Below are 17612 nucleotides of genomic sequence, written 5' to 3'. Positions count from 1 at the left end.
CCTCTTTGACCAGTTTAGTAACTCTTTCCAAATAGGTGAAGGGGAGTGGGATGAAGAGGGAATGGTTTTATGATTTTATGTGATCATGACTTGTTTTTGATGATGGGCTCCTGGTGTCCCCACTTCCTTTCCCAACAGCTCAAGAAGTCTGTAAGTAAGGTGAATTTTAGTGTAAGTAGGGTAGATTTCAGTGTGTGTAAAGTGGATTTTTGTTATTATTTCTTAGAGTTCAATTTCCCAGGATCTATGGCCTTAACAACCTCAGTTTCCCAGGATACGTGGCCATAACAATCTCTGTTTCCCAGGTATTAGATATGAGTTCCCAGGCTCATGGTTCAAAACATCTCCACCATGCTTGCGTAGCATTATATAAGGATAAATAATGTAGATGTGTGCAGAAACTGTAAACATCCGCTGCGACTGCACAGTGAGATATAGGGATGAGATGATGTAAACTTGTGAGGCTGTTGCTGGCAATATGCCTTCGTCTGATGCCCTATAAAACAGGCGGTCAGTGGTCAGTAAGTTGGGGAACCTTTATGGTTGAATGCACAAGCTGGGATGCTGTGCACCTTGATCGGCCCCCATCAAGGATTGGGAAGGGGGAATCTGTGTTTGCCTCAACCGGCCCCCACTGAGGCTTGAGGGAATTTAGGGGAACCCTTTAGGGCTGAATACACAAATGGTGCCTGTCTTGATTGACCCCATCGAGACGTAGGGGTAGTTGCCCTACTAGGGAATACTGTAGGAGTTTGTAGCGCTTCCATAATCTGCAATACTGTGTTGCAGAAGACTAGACTAGAATAAAACTTATCATTAACTCTTTTGAAGCTGTCTTTCCTGTCTGACCAAATCAAGAGTGAACCTGTTAGAGGCTGGAGTCTGAAGCCTCCAGTGCCTCCTGTGTATTATCTAACAAAGTCATTGCTTTAATTTTTTACTCTAGAAGGTTTGTCAGAAATTGTGGTGATTGCTGGTTTATAGTTGGAAGAATTGACATTTTTTCGTCCTTTAAAAACCTGCCTGCCTCCAGTCCTGAGATCCCTCTCCTCTTCATCACGGTTTTTCAGAGATTGCTAGCAGCAACCCACTAATCACATCCACAAGTCTTTTCTGTACCTTGGGATGTAGTATATGCAGGTCATGTTTGGCTCTTAGAATTTATCAACCTTTCAAATGGAGAGCAGCCAAATCTCCTCTCTCTCAGAAATGGAATATCAGTGCCTTTTAACCCCAGCTCCTCATGCCTCCTTCCCCTGTTGTCAGTTTTTGTTTTTTGTCCCCATAAACCCTTGCTAAAAGTCCTCTAGACTCACAGGTTTATTTGGGGACCTTAGCATTGATAGCCAGGAGTTTCAAAGAAGCAACAGGTTGAATCTGTACAGGGTTTGGTTTTTTTTTCCAAGAAACTGCAAACATTTCAGACTCCTAGCTTCATCCTCCTCTTTGTGTCTGCAAATGGGGAAAAAAAGAAAAAAAACCAAAACAACCTTCTGCCTTCTCCCAAGGTCCCAGTTTCCCACTCTGGGCTTTGCTCCATAGTGGGTGGTCACAGGAAGGGGGCTCCACATCTCTGCATAGCTGCAGGCCTTGCTGGAAGCTGAATTCTACATAGACCCCTGGTAAGCCTATGAGCTTGCAGCTGCCCTTCTGGCCCTCCTTGCTGGGGGCTTGGTGAGCCGGACTCTGGAGAGAAATTGCTCAGCATAGCTGTGAACAGAAGCACAGGTTTCACCAATTGAAACACCTAAAGGATGTATGCAGGATTATGCCAGCCCAGGAATCATGCCTGGGGGGTCTATGCACCAGTTTTTCTCATGGGGTTCTCTCAGAGATCATAAAACTTCCCTTCATTTCACACAGAAGGCTCTTCCTCCTGGGTTCTCTCTCTTCACTTCTGAGGTCTTATTCATCCTTCAGGGCCTACCTAGCCCAAGTCCCATTTCCTCCTACTTACTACAGCCCTTGTTGATCCCAGTCTCAGATACACACCCTTCAACCCTAGTCTTTTACGCTTACTAATTATTTCATGGTTAACAATATCACAAACCAGTAAACTCCTTAAAGGCAAAGGTCATGCATGTATTAGACTCTTTTTTGCCCCTAGACACACACACACACACACACACATCACAGAACAAATGCTAAATGTACGATAAAGTCTTACTGACTTATGGATGGTTTGAAGAACCTTAGTAGTACCTCAGAACCTTAGTAGTAGATTCCTTGGGTGGGGAGGAGGGGGGTAGTAACCTAATCCCCAAACAAGAAATTATTCTAATACTGTACTATGATGGGGAAATATGTGAAGAAGACATGTGATAAAAATGCCAGCTGAAGTACATGAAGATGCTTAAATTTACACACACACATCCATGTGTAGAAAACTATAGTAAACGTAAAAACAGAATGAAGCCAATACTTGGCTCGATTCAGGGTACCAGTATAAACCAGTTCAAACCAGTTAAAAATAGTATCAACTGGTTCAAATTAGTACAAACCAGTAAATACTAGTAAAAATAAGTTTTACCTGGTTGAAACCAGTCTAAACCAGCAAAAATCAGAACCAGTGAAAATTAAAGAGAGAATTCTGGGAAGAATAAGGCAGAAAATTGCCTTTCTCTCCCCAATTCCCCATCCCCCCCAATAATTTAAAATAATGCCTCAAAGTGAACTTTGGAGTAGCAGAAAAAAAAATGAAAAGTTATGGTAAAGCAGTTGTCCAACCTAAGACAACTTGGAAGAAAGGAGGAAAGACCTGACCTGAGCTGTGGTAGTCTGGCCTGAACGTTACCTCACTAGGTCAGATTGGACTCCTGCTTACCTAGGCCTTTGGCATAATGGGCTTCTCAAGGTCATAGACCTTCCTTGTACAGGATCACACTTGAGATGGGGATGGGATAGGAGTGGGGCAGAGGGGTCCTGGTCTCTTTTAAGTGATGTTACTAGTCCCTGCCTGTCTTCAAGATGGACACCTTTATTCTTTCTTAGTCTTGAAATCAGATGGTTGGTGTTTCTAAGGGACTTTGGCTTGTGACATCATTTACAGTGGTGTACTGTAACTAACAGAAAGGGGAGGGCCTTTTGTTGGTGGAGTCCACCCTTGTTCAGGGTTTAGGGAAGAGGGGGTGAGCAGAGGCATGTCAGATGTGATCTGCACCCAGAGACACCCAGAGTGTACCACATCTCCCATCTCTCTTTCTGTAGTGGATTTACAGCCTCCTATCTGCAGCATGTTCCAGTTGTGGATTTTGATGTCTGTGAGCAAAATTTTCATCAAAACTCTAGATTCCCAGCCAACAGGCATATCAGATGGAAGGGTAGGCTGTGTCCTGGCTTCCTCCAGGAACACAAGGGGATCTGTCGAGTATGCTATTTCCTGTTCCCTTGGTCCTCTGACCCTGATACCCCAATGTCAGCCCTCTATGTCACATTTTGGTTCTATCCTGAGGCCATTTAAGCATGCCTTATTGATAATGAGCCCTTACTGAGTCCCAAGGAGACCTCTGCTCATCTTCATCTAAATTCTCAGACTTGTGGCCTTTTCTGTCCAAATCTAAGTTTGCCATGTCTTCCCCAACATAACCCTGATCCTTCAGTCTCCCTATGTCTGTGAGGTGACTCTGGGGGTCCATTGGCCTGCCACATTCATGACTCCTAAGTCCAAATTGGAATGGTGAGCTGGTTAGTTGGATGTGCCTGTCCACACTTACTTGGGGTTATACTGCTGTTTCCTACTATGAAGATTGGATCCAACATGATACTGGCTGAGTGTTGAGCAGCCTTCTCTGTGCTGTGCTAAAGCTGGCTCCAGTCTCCTCTCTCTACTCTGCTGCTATCTCCCATCATAAATTCATAAGATCATAGATTTATAGCTGTAGACGTCTTAGAGGTCTGAGTTATTCCCATGGCTTCTTACCAGTGAAGTACTCACTTTCTCTCCCAGTCTTCCATAGGTATCTCTACAACTGTTCTGTTTCTTCTTCTTTTCTCATGGCCCCTCTCCCCTGCCAGGTCCTCCCTGGGCCCCTCTATTTTCCTTGGCTCCAGAGGTGAGGATGAGCTCCAGCACTGGTAGGTCAACCAGGTCCTAATGATGGGTGTCCCAGACCTTTGGCCACAGCTTTCTCCTGATATCAGGGTGGCCTTAGGTACAGTGAATTGTGGAAATGCCCGATGGTCTCAGAAAATGTCTTACCTTTCAGGAATGATCTTCATGTCAGATTCTAAGGCCTGCATAGCAGAGCCCCTGGTGCAATTTCTCCTTAGCTTGAAGTCAAGGCTATTTCTTAGAGAAAACTGAAGGACAGCATTAGGAAAGAGGTCAAATATTTTCTTCCTGGACCTTTCCTTCCCTCTCTCTCCTCATTGGCTACTTTGGATCCTTAAATTTTTGGGGTGAGCCAGTCAGGAAAATTATACTGGAAACTTCAGTGGAATGGGTAGGATACTATGAAGCTCTAGAAGCCAGGCAGAGGAGTTAAGATGTGTGTGGGGAAGGGTGGCTGGAGGGGAGGCTGGAGAAATGAACAGTTTTTTCAGTCATTTTGTGCTGTCTGCAGGTCATTAAACTATCTGCATGGAGAATGGCTTATTGATTTCTCTGTTGATATTTTCACTAGCTCTTCCCCTATCTCTTCCTCCTCATGGGGCAGAGTCTGTCCCATTTTTATATGTATTAGTATACCTAGCACCTAATGTAGTGCTTGGCACATACTAGGCACTAAATAAATGCTTGTTGATCGATCAGTCAATGGATTAATTCTGTTTGGCCCCAGAGGGGAGAATTATGAACAATGGATGGAAATTGCAAAGAATCAAATTTCCGTTTATTGTTGTTTTGGGCCACAAGGTGGTGCAGTGATAGAGCACCAGGCCCAGAGTCAACTAGACCTGAGTCCAAATCGAGCCTCAGACACTTACTAGCTGTGTGACTTTGGGCAAGTCACTTAACCCTGTTTGCCTCAGTTTCCTCATTGGTAAAGTGAACTGGAGTATTTTTGCTGAGAAAACCCCAAATGAAGTCACGAAGAATCTGACACAACTGAAATGATTGAAAAACAGCGATAACAAATTTAGGTTTGATATAAGGAAGAATTTTCTAGCAATTTGAGCTATCCACCCAAAACTAGAACATATCACCTCCCCTTCAGGAGGTGATATGTTCCTCCTCACTGGAGGTCTCAAAATCTGAATACAAACTTGTTGAGTATGTTGTAGAGTAGGAGTCCTTCGTGTGTGTGTGTGTGTGTGTGTGTGTGTGTGTGTGTGTGTGTGTGTGTGTCTATGCGTCTGTGTCTGTGTGTAATGGACCCCCTTGAGGTCTGGTAAAGCCTACTATTTCTTTCTCAAGAATAATGTTTTTAAATAATGGAAGGAAATGCTAAATCTCAGTTGTAAAAATAAAGATATAATTTTTTTTTCCCATTTGAATTCAGAGACTTCCTGAAATCAGGTGAAGAAACCTTGCATTCTTGTTCAGGTAACTAGGTTTAACCATCAGGTTACTAGATGGCCTCTGAGATCTTTTCCAAATCTGAGATTCTTTGAGTCGGTGAATCTGGTAATAAATGATAGTAGGCCCCTAATGTTATAAACCTAATCACCTCCTCATTTTGTGGATAAGGGTATTGAGTCAGGGTACAGTGGGGAAAAAAACCAAACAAACCATAGGCTCTGGACTCAGAAGATCTGGGCTCAAATTCTGTCTCTGACATTTACAACCGAGGGCAAGTCTCTTAATCTTGCTGGGTCTGTTTCCTCGTTTATAAATTACAGGGAGTAGACTTAATGGCCTCTAAAGTTCCTTCCAGCTCTAGCTGTATGATCCTATGAGGCCATGAAAAGCACTACAAGAACCTTGAGAGAAGGCAGGAGGGCAGGATCCCTGGGTGTAGTAACAGGTTAATATTGGCTCAGCCTCAGGATGCCTGGGATACTTGGGAGGGATAGGGTGTCTAGGCACGTGTCTGAGTTCTGTAAAACCTTCAGGAGAATGTATACCTGGGCTTCCTAATATGGTTAGGGTTTGGGACTAGGCACAGGAAGCTTATGTTCTCTGTTCTCTGATAGGTTGAGTGTTGGGTGACTGGGGAGCAGGAGGCCTGGGTTTGGTAACCGCTTCATTGAACTGGGTTCTGGGATCATTTCCTTATTGCTTGTTGGATTCAGAACTGGCAGTGGTCTGTCCATTTTGACCCTTATCATTAGTTCAATGCTGCTGCTTATGGTTCAATTCCCTCAGGCTCAGGGAGGCAGGATTGTGAGGCACAGCACCCCCTTTTCGGGGTCCTCAATGACAGGGGTAGATGGCAACATCATGAGATGAGAGGGAGAGGGAGGCTTTTTGGCTGTGCACTGGTCTTAGTTCACCTCTAGGGCTTGGAAGGTTTTTGTCAAAGAAGTAGTTGTATCCCTGGATCGCTGTATCCAATTTAATCTACATTTATTCAGTGCCTACTATGTGCAAAGCCTCTTGTAGATTTTTGTGTACTAAACTATTGTCTCGTTACTGGCAGATTTTGGGAGAATTGCCCAGGAGTTTCTACAAGTGATTTGGAACCAGAGAAGCAAAGCCCCCTTTATAGCTGTCCTGAGGTTTGTTCCAGAATGTATAAGAGAAGATATCCAGGGATCAGAAGACTGCATGAGACATCTGGGACTCAAAACTAGGGATACAAGGAGACTTGATGTTAGTTAATGTTGATAATAATTATTGTATTGCTTTGACCTTTTGTTTCATGATGTTTACATTTAAATTTAAATTTTCTTGATAATCTTGGTGACACATCAATCTCCCTTCTCAAAACTTGTCCACTGTGAGCCCTCTAAGTAGCCTGATCATATTTCTGATTATGAATTTATGAAAAACCTTATATATTTGGCTTATAGATAAGTGATCCATGGCAGGGGGAGAGGGTTGCCCTCTACCCCATAAACCAAAAGGGGGAAAATTGAGGGAATCGAAAGGATTAGCTAACAGTTGGGGCCCAGAAGGATCATGAGTGAGGGACAGAGACAGCAAGGACTGAACTTCATTCCTGATCTTGGGAGCTTGCTGTCCAGTAGGGGGCGATAAAGACCGTTTCTCAGTTCTCAGTCTTCCTCGCTTATCTCTTGCATTTGACACTGGTGTCTGTCCATCCTCTTGGATACTCTCTCCTCTTTGGGTTTTAGTGATACCACTCCTAGTTTTCCTCTCATTCTCAGTTTCCTTGGCTGAATCATCATCCATATCATGCTGTCTCTGTCTTTGTCTCTGTCTCTGTCTCTGTCTCTCTCTCTCTCCCTCCCTCCCCCCCCCCCTCCTCTCTCTCATTCTCTCTCCATTCTCTCTCCATTCTCTCCCCCTTCTCTGTCTCTCTCTGTCTCTCTCTGTTTCTCTTTCTCTCTCTCTCCCTCTCTCCCTCTCTCTCTCTCTCCCTCCCCCCGGCCCCCCCCCACCCCCAGTCCTTGTCTCTCCTCTGAACTTCCACCCTCTATCACCAATTGCCTATCATTCATTTCAAACTGGATGTCCCAAAGACATCTTCAATTTGACGTGTCCAAAACTAAACTCATTTTTCCTCCCTGAATGCCCACCCATTTCTAAACTTTTAAAAGTTTCTGTTAAAAGCAACATCATCCTTCCATTAACCCAAAGTTTGTAGCACCATCCTGGATTCCTCACTGTCTCTTACCCCACAAATCCAATCAGTCACCCAACCTTACCATTCCTACCTTCATGGCATCTCTCTCTCCACTCCCCCAGCCACCACCTTAGTTCAGATCCTCCTCACCTCTCACCTAGATTATTGTTGCCTAATTAGCTGCCCTGCCTCAAGTCTCCCCTCATTCTAGTCCATCCCACTACCCCCGACTGCCAGAGTAATTTTCCTTAAGCACAGCTCTGACCATGTGACTTCCTTAATCAATTCCAGTCACTTCCTATTCCCTCTAGGATAAATATAAATCCCCCTGTTTAGCTTTGAAAGCACTACACAACTTGGTCTCAACCTATATATACAGTCTCACTGGGCACTACTGTATCCTTCCCATACTTTGTGATCTCTCTCTTCTTCCCACAGAGGACACTCCATTTCCTGGCTCTATGTCTCTTCATTGGCTCTTCCCCGTGCATGGATTGCACCTCTCCTTACCATTTTCTGTATATGCCTTTTCTGGGGCATCCCAGCTGTTGAAATCATATATATATACATACATACATATACATATATAATGTGTGTGTATGTATTATTTAAGTTGTATATATTTATACATACATACATATCTATATCTATATCTATATCTATATCTATATCTATATCTATATATACACACACATATATATACCTGTTTTCCTCATTGGAAAATAAATCCTTGTGAATAGGGACAGTTTCCTTCTTTGTACTTGTATCTCTAGGATCTAGTACAGTTCACTATACTTGATTAATAAATAGCTGTTGCTAGACAGAGGCTAGCCGCCCAGCATTCCTTTTCCTGCTCTGCTTCTGACTCTCTGGCCTTTGCCAGTCTCCGTTGCCTTCTCATCCTGGAAGATCCCTCTGCCCCGCTTAGCTTCTGTCATTGGTGAGTTGGTGGCACCTCCATTTTGAGGAAGGGCCCATACCAACCATCTTTCATTCCTCTCCTGAACCTGTTGGACTTTGCTTCTATGTCTTCTCCCCCTTTTTAGTTCCCTTTTATGCATTTTGGCCCATTAGAATGCAAAGGAGATCAGGGACTGTCTTTCTTTTTGCTTGCATTTGTATCCCTAGCACTTAGCGAGGTGTCTGGCATGTGCTTGTTGACTGAATGAGTTACTGATTGAAGGCGGGGCCAAGCAGAGACTTAGACTCATAGATCATTAGAGCTGGAAGGGGCCTTTAAGAGATCACCTATCCTGACCCTTGCATTTTTACAGATGAAGACACCAAGTCTGAGCCAACAAAGACGCATGACACAGAACCTGCTCTTAAGGAGTTTACAATCCAACTGGGGATGGAGGCTGAGTCAGATTAGTGAAGTGAGATAACTTGGTTTCAGATCTTACTTCTGACACTTACTAACTGCTTGAGTTTGGGAAAACCTTTTAATCTTTATTAGCTTCAGTTTCTTCAACTGCAAAATGGGACAGAATAATACCTTTTTTATAGGGTTGTGAAAGTCAAATGTGATAATGTATGAAAATCACCTTATAAACCTAAAGGCATCATGTTCTCCATTACCCATATGAACTTATCAAACAGTCCAGGTGCATTGCTTCCTTGCCTATTACATGAAGTTATCACTGATCCCAGGTATCCTACCTCTCCCTTCCCCCAAATGGACCAAATCTAGGACTCTTGCCTCAGATCCAAGTTGAGACTTCATTCAGCCTGTCACTTAACCCTGGTGCTTTTTTTTTTCTTCTTTTGGTGAGGCAATTAGGGTTAAGTGACTTGCCCAGGGTCACATAGCTAGTAAGTGTCAAGTGTCTGAGGCTGGCTTTGAACTCAGGTCCTCCTAACTCCAGGGCAGACACTCTATCTACTGTGCCACCTAGCTGCCCCTTAACCCTGGTATCTTGTTCCCCACCTCAGGCTAGCTCACAGTGAGCAGGGATATGAGGCTCCATGCTTACTCAGCTCAGATACAGGAAGTGAGATCCTTGGCCTGGCTTCAGGATCCAGGTATCATAGGCTTCATAAAAGTAACAGCTAGCGCTGGAAGGTTTGCTAAGTGCTTTATGTATCTAATCTCCTCCTCATAACAACTGTGGGGTAGGTGTTATTATTATCCCCATTTTTCGGGTGAGGAAACTGAGGCTGTAAGAACTTTATCCTGGGTCACATAGCCATAAGTGTCTGAGGAAGGATTGGAACTCAGGTCTTCCTGACTCCATATCCAGCATTCTACCCATTGCACGCCCTAGCTGCCTCTGAGTTATCAGGTCAAACAATAGAGTTTTATGAAAGTGTCTCCTTCCTCCAGCACCAACCAGACCCTAAGATCTTTAAGAGAAGAGTCTGTATCATTTCTGTCTTGTTTATAGCCCCAGTGTTTAAGTCCGCACAACATACTTAATAAATGTTTGTTGAACTGGATCATTTTCCCTCCCAGCTGGTCTATAATGCCTTCTCTAGATTGTCCCAATGTACTACAACCACAAATGCTTTCTCAGCAGCCTCATTTAATGGCTGAGAGATTTCTCCAGAAAAGCCCAGGAGCCTGTGAGCAATGAGGCCTGGAATGCGCTGGAGAGCTGAAAATCTGACCTTGACATCACTATTTCCAGGTGTTACACACGCCCTGTACCTTGCTCTTCTTCCTTCTTTCCTAGAACTTCTTTTTTTTTTTTGGTTAATATTTTTTGTTATTTTTTAATAATATTTTTGTCTTAAATATTTTTTGGTAATAAATTTGTCTCTTTTTTAAAGGCATCTAGGCAATACAGTGGATAGAGTGCTGAGTTCAAATCTAGCCTCAAACACTTATTAGCTGTGTGATCCTGGGCAAGCTTCAGTGTCTTTGATTATAAAATAAAGATTATAACAACACCTACTTTGCAGGGTTGTGAGGATCAAATGAGATAATATTTGTAAAAAGCCCTTAGCATACTGCTTGGTACATAGTAGGCTTTATATAAATACTTTTCCCTTCCTTTCCTCCTTTTATATTACCATTCGTTCTGAATATACCTCTCCCCTCTGCTTTCCCCAGGGACCCATCCACTGTAACATAACATATTGATTGTTGGGGAGAGCCCGGAATGGTAGGTAGGTAGGAGATAAAAGAGAGAAGGGGTACCAATTTGAGACATACTATTTTTTAGGGTTAGGATATTAAATTCAGGCACTGAATAATGGGGTAGAGTTGACTTAGCCCCAGGGTCTCATTGCTGATGGGAAAACCTGAGCAAAGTTCACAATGTCCATGTTTGGAGGAAAGACACAGGTATACCCTTTGCCTTCCATCTGTGGGTACTGCTCAGCTTTGGGCCACTTCAGCTACTGGGATCTCATGGCTCAGCTTGGAGGCAGGGGAAGGGGGACAACCTGAGGGGAGGCAATTGGGTGATAGTCCTGAGCACAGTGAAAAGTTCATAATAGGTCAGGGCCAGCGTCAACTGTGAATCAGGATGCTTGGGAACTATGAACAGTTCGTGCTGGTCATTGCTGCAGGGTAGGATGCCTGGGTTTTGTAACAGGTTTAGGTTTTGGTCATGGGAGGCAAGGGGCATATTTTCTGGGATAGATTGAGGACTGGGAGCCTTGGGGTGTGAGGAGCCTGGGTTGGTATCTGCTTCATGTCACCTACATTCTGTGAATAGTTCTAGTTGGTGGCTTGAGTGCCTGGGGCCATGAACTAAGTGCCAGAGAGGTTGCAACTCTCTCTCAGACAGATTTACAGAAGCAGCCAAATATTTCATAAATATTCCCCATTTAGGGAGCAAAGGTAGAGGGGTATGAGAAACAAGGAAAAAGAGGTTTTTGAGGTTTGCTCTGGCCACAATTAATTTTCTGTGTCTTTTAGGGATTTTGTTAATGAAATAACGCATGTTCCTGGAAATCAGTTCAATTAAAATCGACAAATACAGCGTGTCCCAAAAGTCTTAGTGCGGTTTTGTGCTTTTAATAGCTATTTAGAGCTTATTATTGGGACTTTTGGGACATGTTGTATTTATTTAGCACCTACTATGTGTTGGGCCCTGAATAAAATTTGATGATGATAGTGGGAGGATGAGGCATAGTGGATAGAATACTGAATTTAGAGTCAGGAAGTCCTGGATTCAAATCCTGCTTTAGATACTTCCTAGCTTTGTGACCCTGAGCAATTCACTTATCCTCTCTTGCCCTTAATTCCTCACCTCTAAAATTGGGGCGTTTGTGCACACGGTTCTTTCTAGATCTAAATCTTGAATCTTATGATCTATGCATGGAGTGCAGAAATGAATAAACACTATTCCTACCTTCAGAGAGCTCACAGTCTAGCATGGGTTGAGATGCATAATCAGCCACAGAATTGTTAGCACTGGAAGGGACCGTAGAGATCACCTGGCTTAACCCCCTCATTTGTACCGATGAGGTAATTAAGGCTGGTGCAACAAAGATAAGTAACAGAGACCCTGGGCTCAGAAAGCTTATGATTTAATTGTTGTAGAGGGAGAGGAAGAGGAGGTAGGACTGAATCAGATTAATGAAGTGAGATGATTTGGGTTTATGTCTTTTGACACTAGTATGTGAACTTGGACTACCCTTTTAACCTTTGGGAGCCTGTTTCTTCAGCTGTTAAATGGGGGAAAATAAAACCTGTCTTACAGGATCATTGGAAAGATCAAAGGTCATAATATATGAAAAGCACTTTGCAAATCATGTTCTCTATCTCCCAAAATGAACCCATCATGGAATCCAGGCATCTCACCTTTTAGCATGCCGCATGAAGCTTACACAGAGCCCAGATATCTTGCTCCCAGGCCCTAGGCCAAATCTATTACCAAATCTAGGCTTTTTGCCTCCAAAACCAGTGTTGGGAATTGAACCTATTACTAAACCCAGGCATTCTGTTCCCTATCTCAGTCTGGCTTGTACTTGAGCCCTTAGTTCTCAGGGAGAGGCACAGCTAACTTGACTTGGATAAGGGGAATGAGACCTTCTGACTCAGCCTCAGGATGAAGAGAGCAGGACAGAAGGTTTAATGATGTTCTCCCCTGTTTGGGAGTCTTGTCTCTACCCTTACCCTCTCATTCTACTGAAAAATCATACCTCATGAGCCCCCACTGGTATATTTATCTTCATTAGTTGGCCAGAAGATACAATTAGTACAAAGCAAAGGCTTTTAATGAAATAGTATAGTAAGAAAAGTAGCAATGGAAAACTTTCTCCACTAACCTTACACATGCTCTCCCACAAATGTGTACACTGTGAATGGGAAAACGCACACATGCAGGGAACACATGTGGCCAGTGTGTGCATGTAGAAGGGCGTGGAGCTGCTCCTGTTGGGTCTGCTCCCTGATAGGTATTTTCTGCCTGCCCAAGCAACTGACAGAGCTTTCTCATCAATGTTCTTAGAATTGGAATCTCTCTGTAGGTAGGACACTAGGACTTAGCACACACCTAATCTTGACAACTGTAGCAGACATTAGAGGCACCTTAATTTTTAACTGTTCTTAAGATTGCTAAGTCAAGATTTGTGCTCTTAGGCAAACCTAACACTCTGGAAAGCTGCACATGGAGTCATGAACAAAACTGCTTGTCTGCTCACCATCTTGACAATCTCCCTGTTTGCCTACCTGTCTATATGTCTATTTGTCCATCAGTCTTTATTATCTCTCCCTGTCTTGTATGTCTGAGTTCCTTGAGAGCAGGGACTGTGTTTTTTCTTTTCTTTGCATCCCTAGTGTTTAGCACAGTGGCTAGCATATAGTAGGTGCTTAATAAATGCTAGTTGACTGACTGCCCATCATACTGTCCATCCAAAAATATAACTGTTTGCCTGATTATCTGATTGCCTTTCTGTCTGTCTCTGTGGCTGCCTGCCAGCTCACATGTCCATCTGTCTGACAGTCTACCCGCTTGCCCCTCTGCCTGCCAGTGTATCCACTTGTCTATATATCCAGCTGCCATCTGGCTGGCATGTTACCCACATATTTGCCCCATATGTCTGGTTCCCTAGCTATCTTTCTACCTCCTTTCCTGACTGTCTGCTTGTTTATAAATTTATTAAGAGAAAGACTTGGAGCCAAGACATTTTGACACTAAGGTGGAGCTGGAATTCCCAGGAAACCTGCAAGGTTTGGTGAGGCTCAAGGCCTAGAACTGGATTCCTTACAAAACTCTAGTTCCCTAGCATAAGGGAGGTGATAATCCCACAGTCCTTTTCTTGTGAAAATGATCTCTAGAGTATTGTGTTCCATTCTGGCTGCCACATTGAATACTGGCAAAAAGGAACATTTCTAAAGACAGAAGACTGGGAAGGTAAATGGACTCAACATTTGATAAACTGAGGAAGTTCAGCCTGGAAACTAACAGAGTTATCAAGACCATATGGCAGCCTTCAAGGATTTGAAGGGTCAAAAGTAATTAAACTTGTTTTACATGGTACCAGAAGGAAGAACTGGGAAAAATGTGGCAAAAGGTTGGAAAATTATAGGGAGGCAGGTTTCTGGTCAGCAAAATAAAGACATTCTTAACAGTGAGAGCCATTTAATAACACTTACATCGCATTATAGCAATCCTTACATCAACAATGTGAGGAATCCAGTCCAATGCAAGGGGAGCCACCCCTATTTTGGGAAACTCTTCTTAAGTAGAAGAAACATTTAAAACTAGTAGGTTTTTTTTCTTGCATGTTGTTTTCTTTGAAGTATAACCACTTAATCTCTTGGCTTGCATTCTAAGCATTCAACATTCTTTTTTTTTCCTTTTGTAATTTTTCCAAGAAGGTTCTGCTCCCTCATTCCCCCTACTCCAGGATAACGATCGCTTCTTCCAAGGTCATTCTTAGAATAATTATTAGTTCCTAAACCTGTCTTTACTAAGATGGCAGCTGCCTCCTAAAGTTGCTGAATATGTGCTATCCTTGGGCTAATTTTGAGAAAGTACCCAATCTTATCTTGGGCCTCCACCTAAGATAAGAGTCACCTGTTCTTGAGATCAGTAAAGTAATTGAATTTATGCCAAAGCTGAGTTGCCTTAAAGATAAACCACGAATTCATAAAAGACTGTCATAAGCTCAGCTGCACATACCCTGGCCAATTAATGCTCCCAAATATTTAAGCCAGTCACAAAGATAATCTTTTACTGATAAATTGTAGAGATGTAGCTTTTTCTCTGTGTAAAGCAAGAGTATTGCTACCAAAAATTCATCCAGTGCGTGGCTAGTGTAGGACTCGACAGGCGCAGAAGATTGTACTCCTCACCTGGGAGCAAGCACCCAAGGGGATCCTGGCAGCTTTCATGTTCCTTGCATTGGCTGTCCATATTAAATCCCACTAGCTGAAATACACACTTCAATAAAACACATTGGAATAGATATGGGTCGTAAATTGGCTTTTGCTTTCATCTCTCAGTATTGTAGAAGTAGAGTTTATCATATAACTATTCATTAAAGACATTTAATGTTAAACATGGGAGAATGATCACCTCTTCAACTTTTGGAATTAACCCCTTGAGTCTAGGACATTGAAGTAGTGAGTTCTCTGGCTCAGGAGGTGTTCAAGACTGGATGGCCATTTATTAGTGATGTCATGGGGGGGATACCTGATCAGATATAGGTTGGATTAGATTCCCTTCCAGTTTTGAAATTCTAAGATTCTATGATTGTAAGTACCAGCAGAAAATACCAAAATCTGCTACCAGATGCCCCTGGGAGGTTATGGAATACTGGAAGATATAGACTATCTATTTTCATTTTTTCCTTCTAGTAACACTTCAAATAATACCTCCTCTAGGAAGCCTTCAGCTTGATTAACACCAGGGGAAATGATGCTTCATGACTTAACACGTTTATACATTCCTGATGTAAAGTCTGGCGTTGTACTGCAACTATGTGTAGAAATGTCTTTTTCTCTTTCTAGATTGTAAACTCCGGCATAGTATGGTCTTTGTCCTATTTCTCTTTGTATTCCCTAGCACCTAAAAGAGGACCTTGTACACAGGAAAGGTTTAATTAGTGTTTGTTGAATTGAATCGAACTGGCTTCTGATACTGGGCTAATGGAGGGATTGGTAGCAACTTAATGAGTCTTCTTTCCAGAGAGAGATTTTCCCAGTATTCTGTCTGGAAGCATGTACCCATGAAAGAGAAACACCTCCCCGGATAAAGAGCCTTTATTCCAGGAATGACATCCACATAAGGATTACCAAGGAGACCCATAGCTGGGGAAACCTGCAGCTTTACACTAGTTACTGTACCCATTCCATTGAAACAGGTGTGACTCAGTGATCTGGCATTTGTCTCCATGGACTTTTCCGAGGCATGGCCCAGTTTAACTGATTTATAGACTCAAAGCCTCAATCCTTTCCTCTTGGGCCTGCTGTTGGGAGCCAGGCAATTCAGGTTCTTACTTTCTACATCTTGCCACTGGGCCCAGATGGCTCCGGAGGAGAAAGCGAGGCTGGTGACTTTACACAGCCCTCCCTCACTTAAATCCAGTTCACTTGCAAGTCATGGCATCACCTTCCTGATGTCATGGTCCTCTTTGACAATGAAAGACAAACAACAACAACAGCAACCTGTAATAGAATGCAAGGTCCTTGAGGGCAGGAACTTTTTCATTTTTGTCTATGTGTCTCTTGCACCTAGTACAGAGCCCAGCACAGACCAAGTGCTTAATAAATACTTGTTGAATAAATGAATGATTTAATGACCTTTTATCCCAAGGGTGGGGACCCTGAGACCTCTAGGCCACATGTGGCCCTCTAGGTCTTCGACTGAATCCAAACTTCACAGAACAAACTCCTTTAATAAAAAGATTTGTTCCATAAAACTTGGACTCGGTCAAAAGGCCGCACCCAAGGACTTAGATAAGATTTATCCCAACCCTCTGCCCCTGAGTTAACTGGAATTCCAGGCTGACTGTATTCTAGCCCTAGATTGTGCCCTAACCTCCCTTTCCCTTTCTTTTCTGCACCTATGTCCTCTCCTTCAGACTAACTAGTCTCCTGACAATTCCTTGTACTCACTAGGTTATTTCCCCAAGAGGACTATTCATATCACAGTCCATGCTTTAACTAATTCTTCCTCATCTTTTAGGGACCCGGTAAAGTCTCAGCCCCTTGTGGGATTAGACTATGTCAACCAGCAACAGGAAAGTGGCTGGCTTATGCTAGAAATCCGATCAACAGCTGTTTCCTCAACATGCCGGCAAGTGTGTGTTCCAAGTGAAGGCTTTATGTGATTCTGGTTCTGGGACACCTCCAGACACCACTATCGCATCCGGGATGCCTTCCTGGACTGACCTTTTGTGTGAGTTTGTGCGGTTGCCATTGGATCAGAGCCCTTGGCATCGGCACAGAGGAGATGCCTGTGTTTCTCAGAGGGCAAGGTTCAGTGGGGGCAGATGAGAACCAGCCTTGTTCTGGGTGCATAGATAGATTTGGAGCTGGAAAGAACCTTAAAAACCATCATGTTCAGCCCCTTCACTTTATAGATGAGAAAACTGAGGCGCCTGCCCAGGGCCATTGTTGTTGTTTGTTGCTGTTCAGTCATTTCAGTCACGTCTGACTCTACACCTCCATTTGGGGTTTTCTTGGCAAAGATACTGGAGTGGTTTGTCATTTTCTTCTCGAGCTCATTTTATAAGTGAGGAAACCGAGGCAAACAGGGTTAAGTGACTTTTCTGGGTATCACACAGCTAGTAAGTATCTGAGACCAGATTTGAACTCAGGAAGATGAGTCTCCCTGACTTCAGGACCAGCACTCTATTCACTGTGCCACTCACCTGCTCGTGATCACACAGCACGGAATTGTCTGAGGTGGGATTTGAATCCAGATCCACCCAATTCCACAAATTGTGTTCCATCTACTATGCTGCCTAGCTGTCTCTCAGGCTGCAGTCTGACAACATGATTCTGAGGGTTCCCCTGTATCTACTATCAAGGAAGAATGCCCAACGAAGAAGTTAGTTCTCTCTCAGTAGCAAAACACAAGG

At 43.3% G+C, this 17612-nt stretch overlaps 1 protein-coding gene across 1 annotated transcript in view; it reads left to right on the top strand.

Annotated features, from left to right (window-relative positions):
• The window catches only part of LOC118830902 (tryptase-like), a 55827-nt gene that overhangs the window by 19642 nt on the left and 18573 nt on the right, over positions 1 to 17612 (top strand). The window lies entirely within an intron of this gene.

The sequence above is a fragment of the Trichosurus vulpecula genome, chromosome 9 (assembly GCF_011100635.1).
Source record: "Trichosurus vulpecula isolate mTriVul1 chromosome 9, mTriVul1.pri, whole genome shotgun sequence".
Classification (NCBI taxonomy): Eukaryota; Metazoa; Chordata; class Mammalia; order Diprotodontia; family Phalangeridae; genus Trichosurus; species Trichosurus vulpecula.
This window is presented reverse-complemented; position numbering and strand designations above follow the sequence as displayed.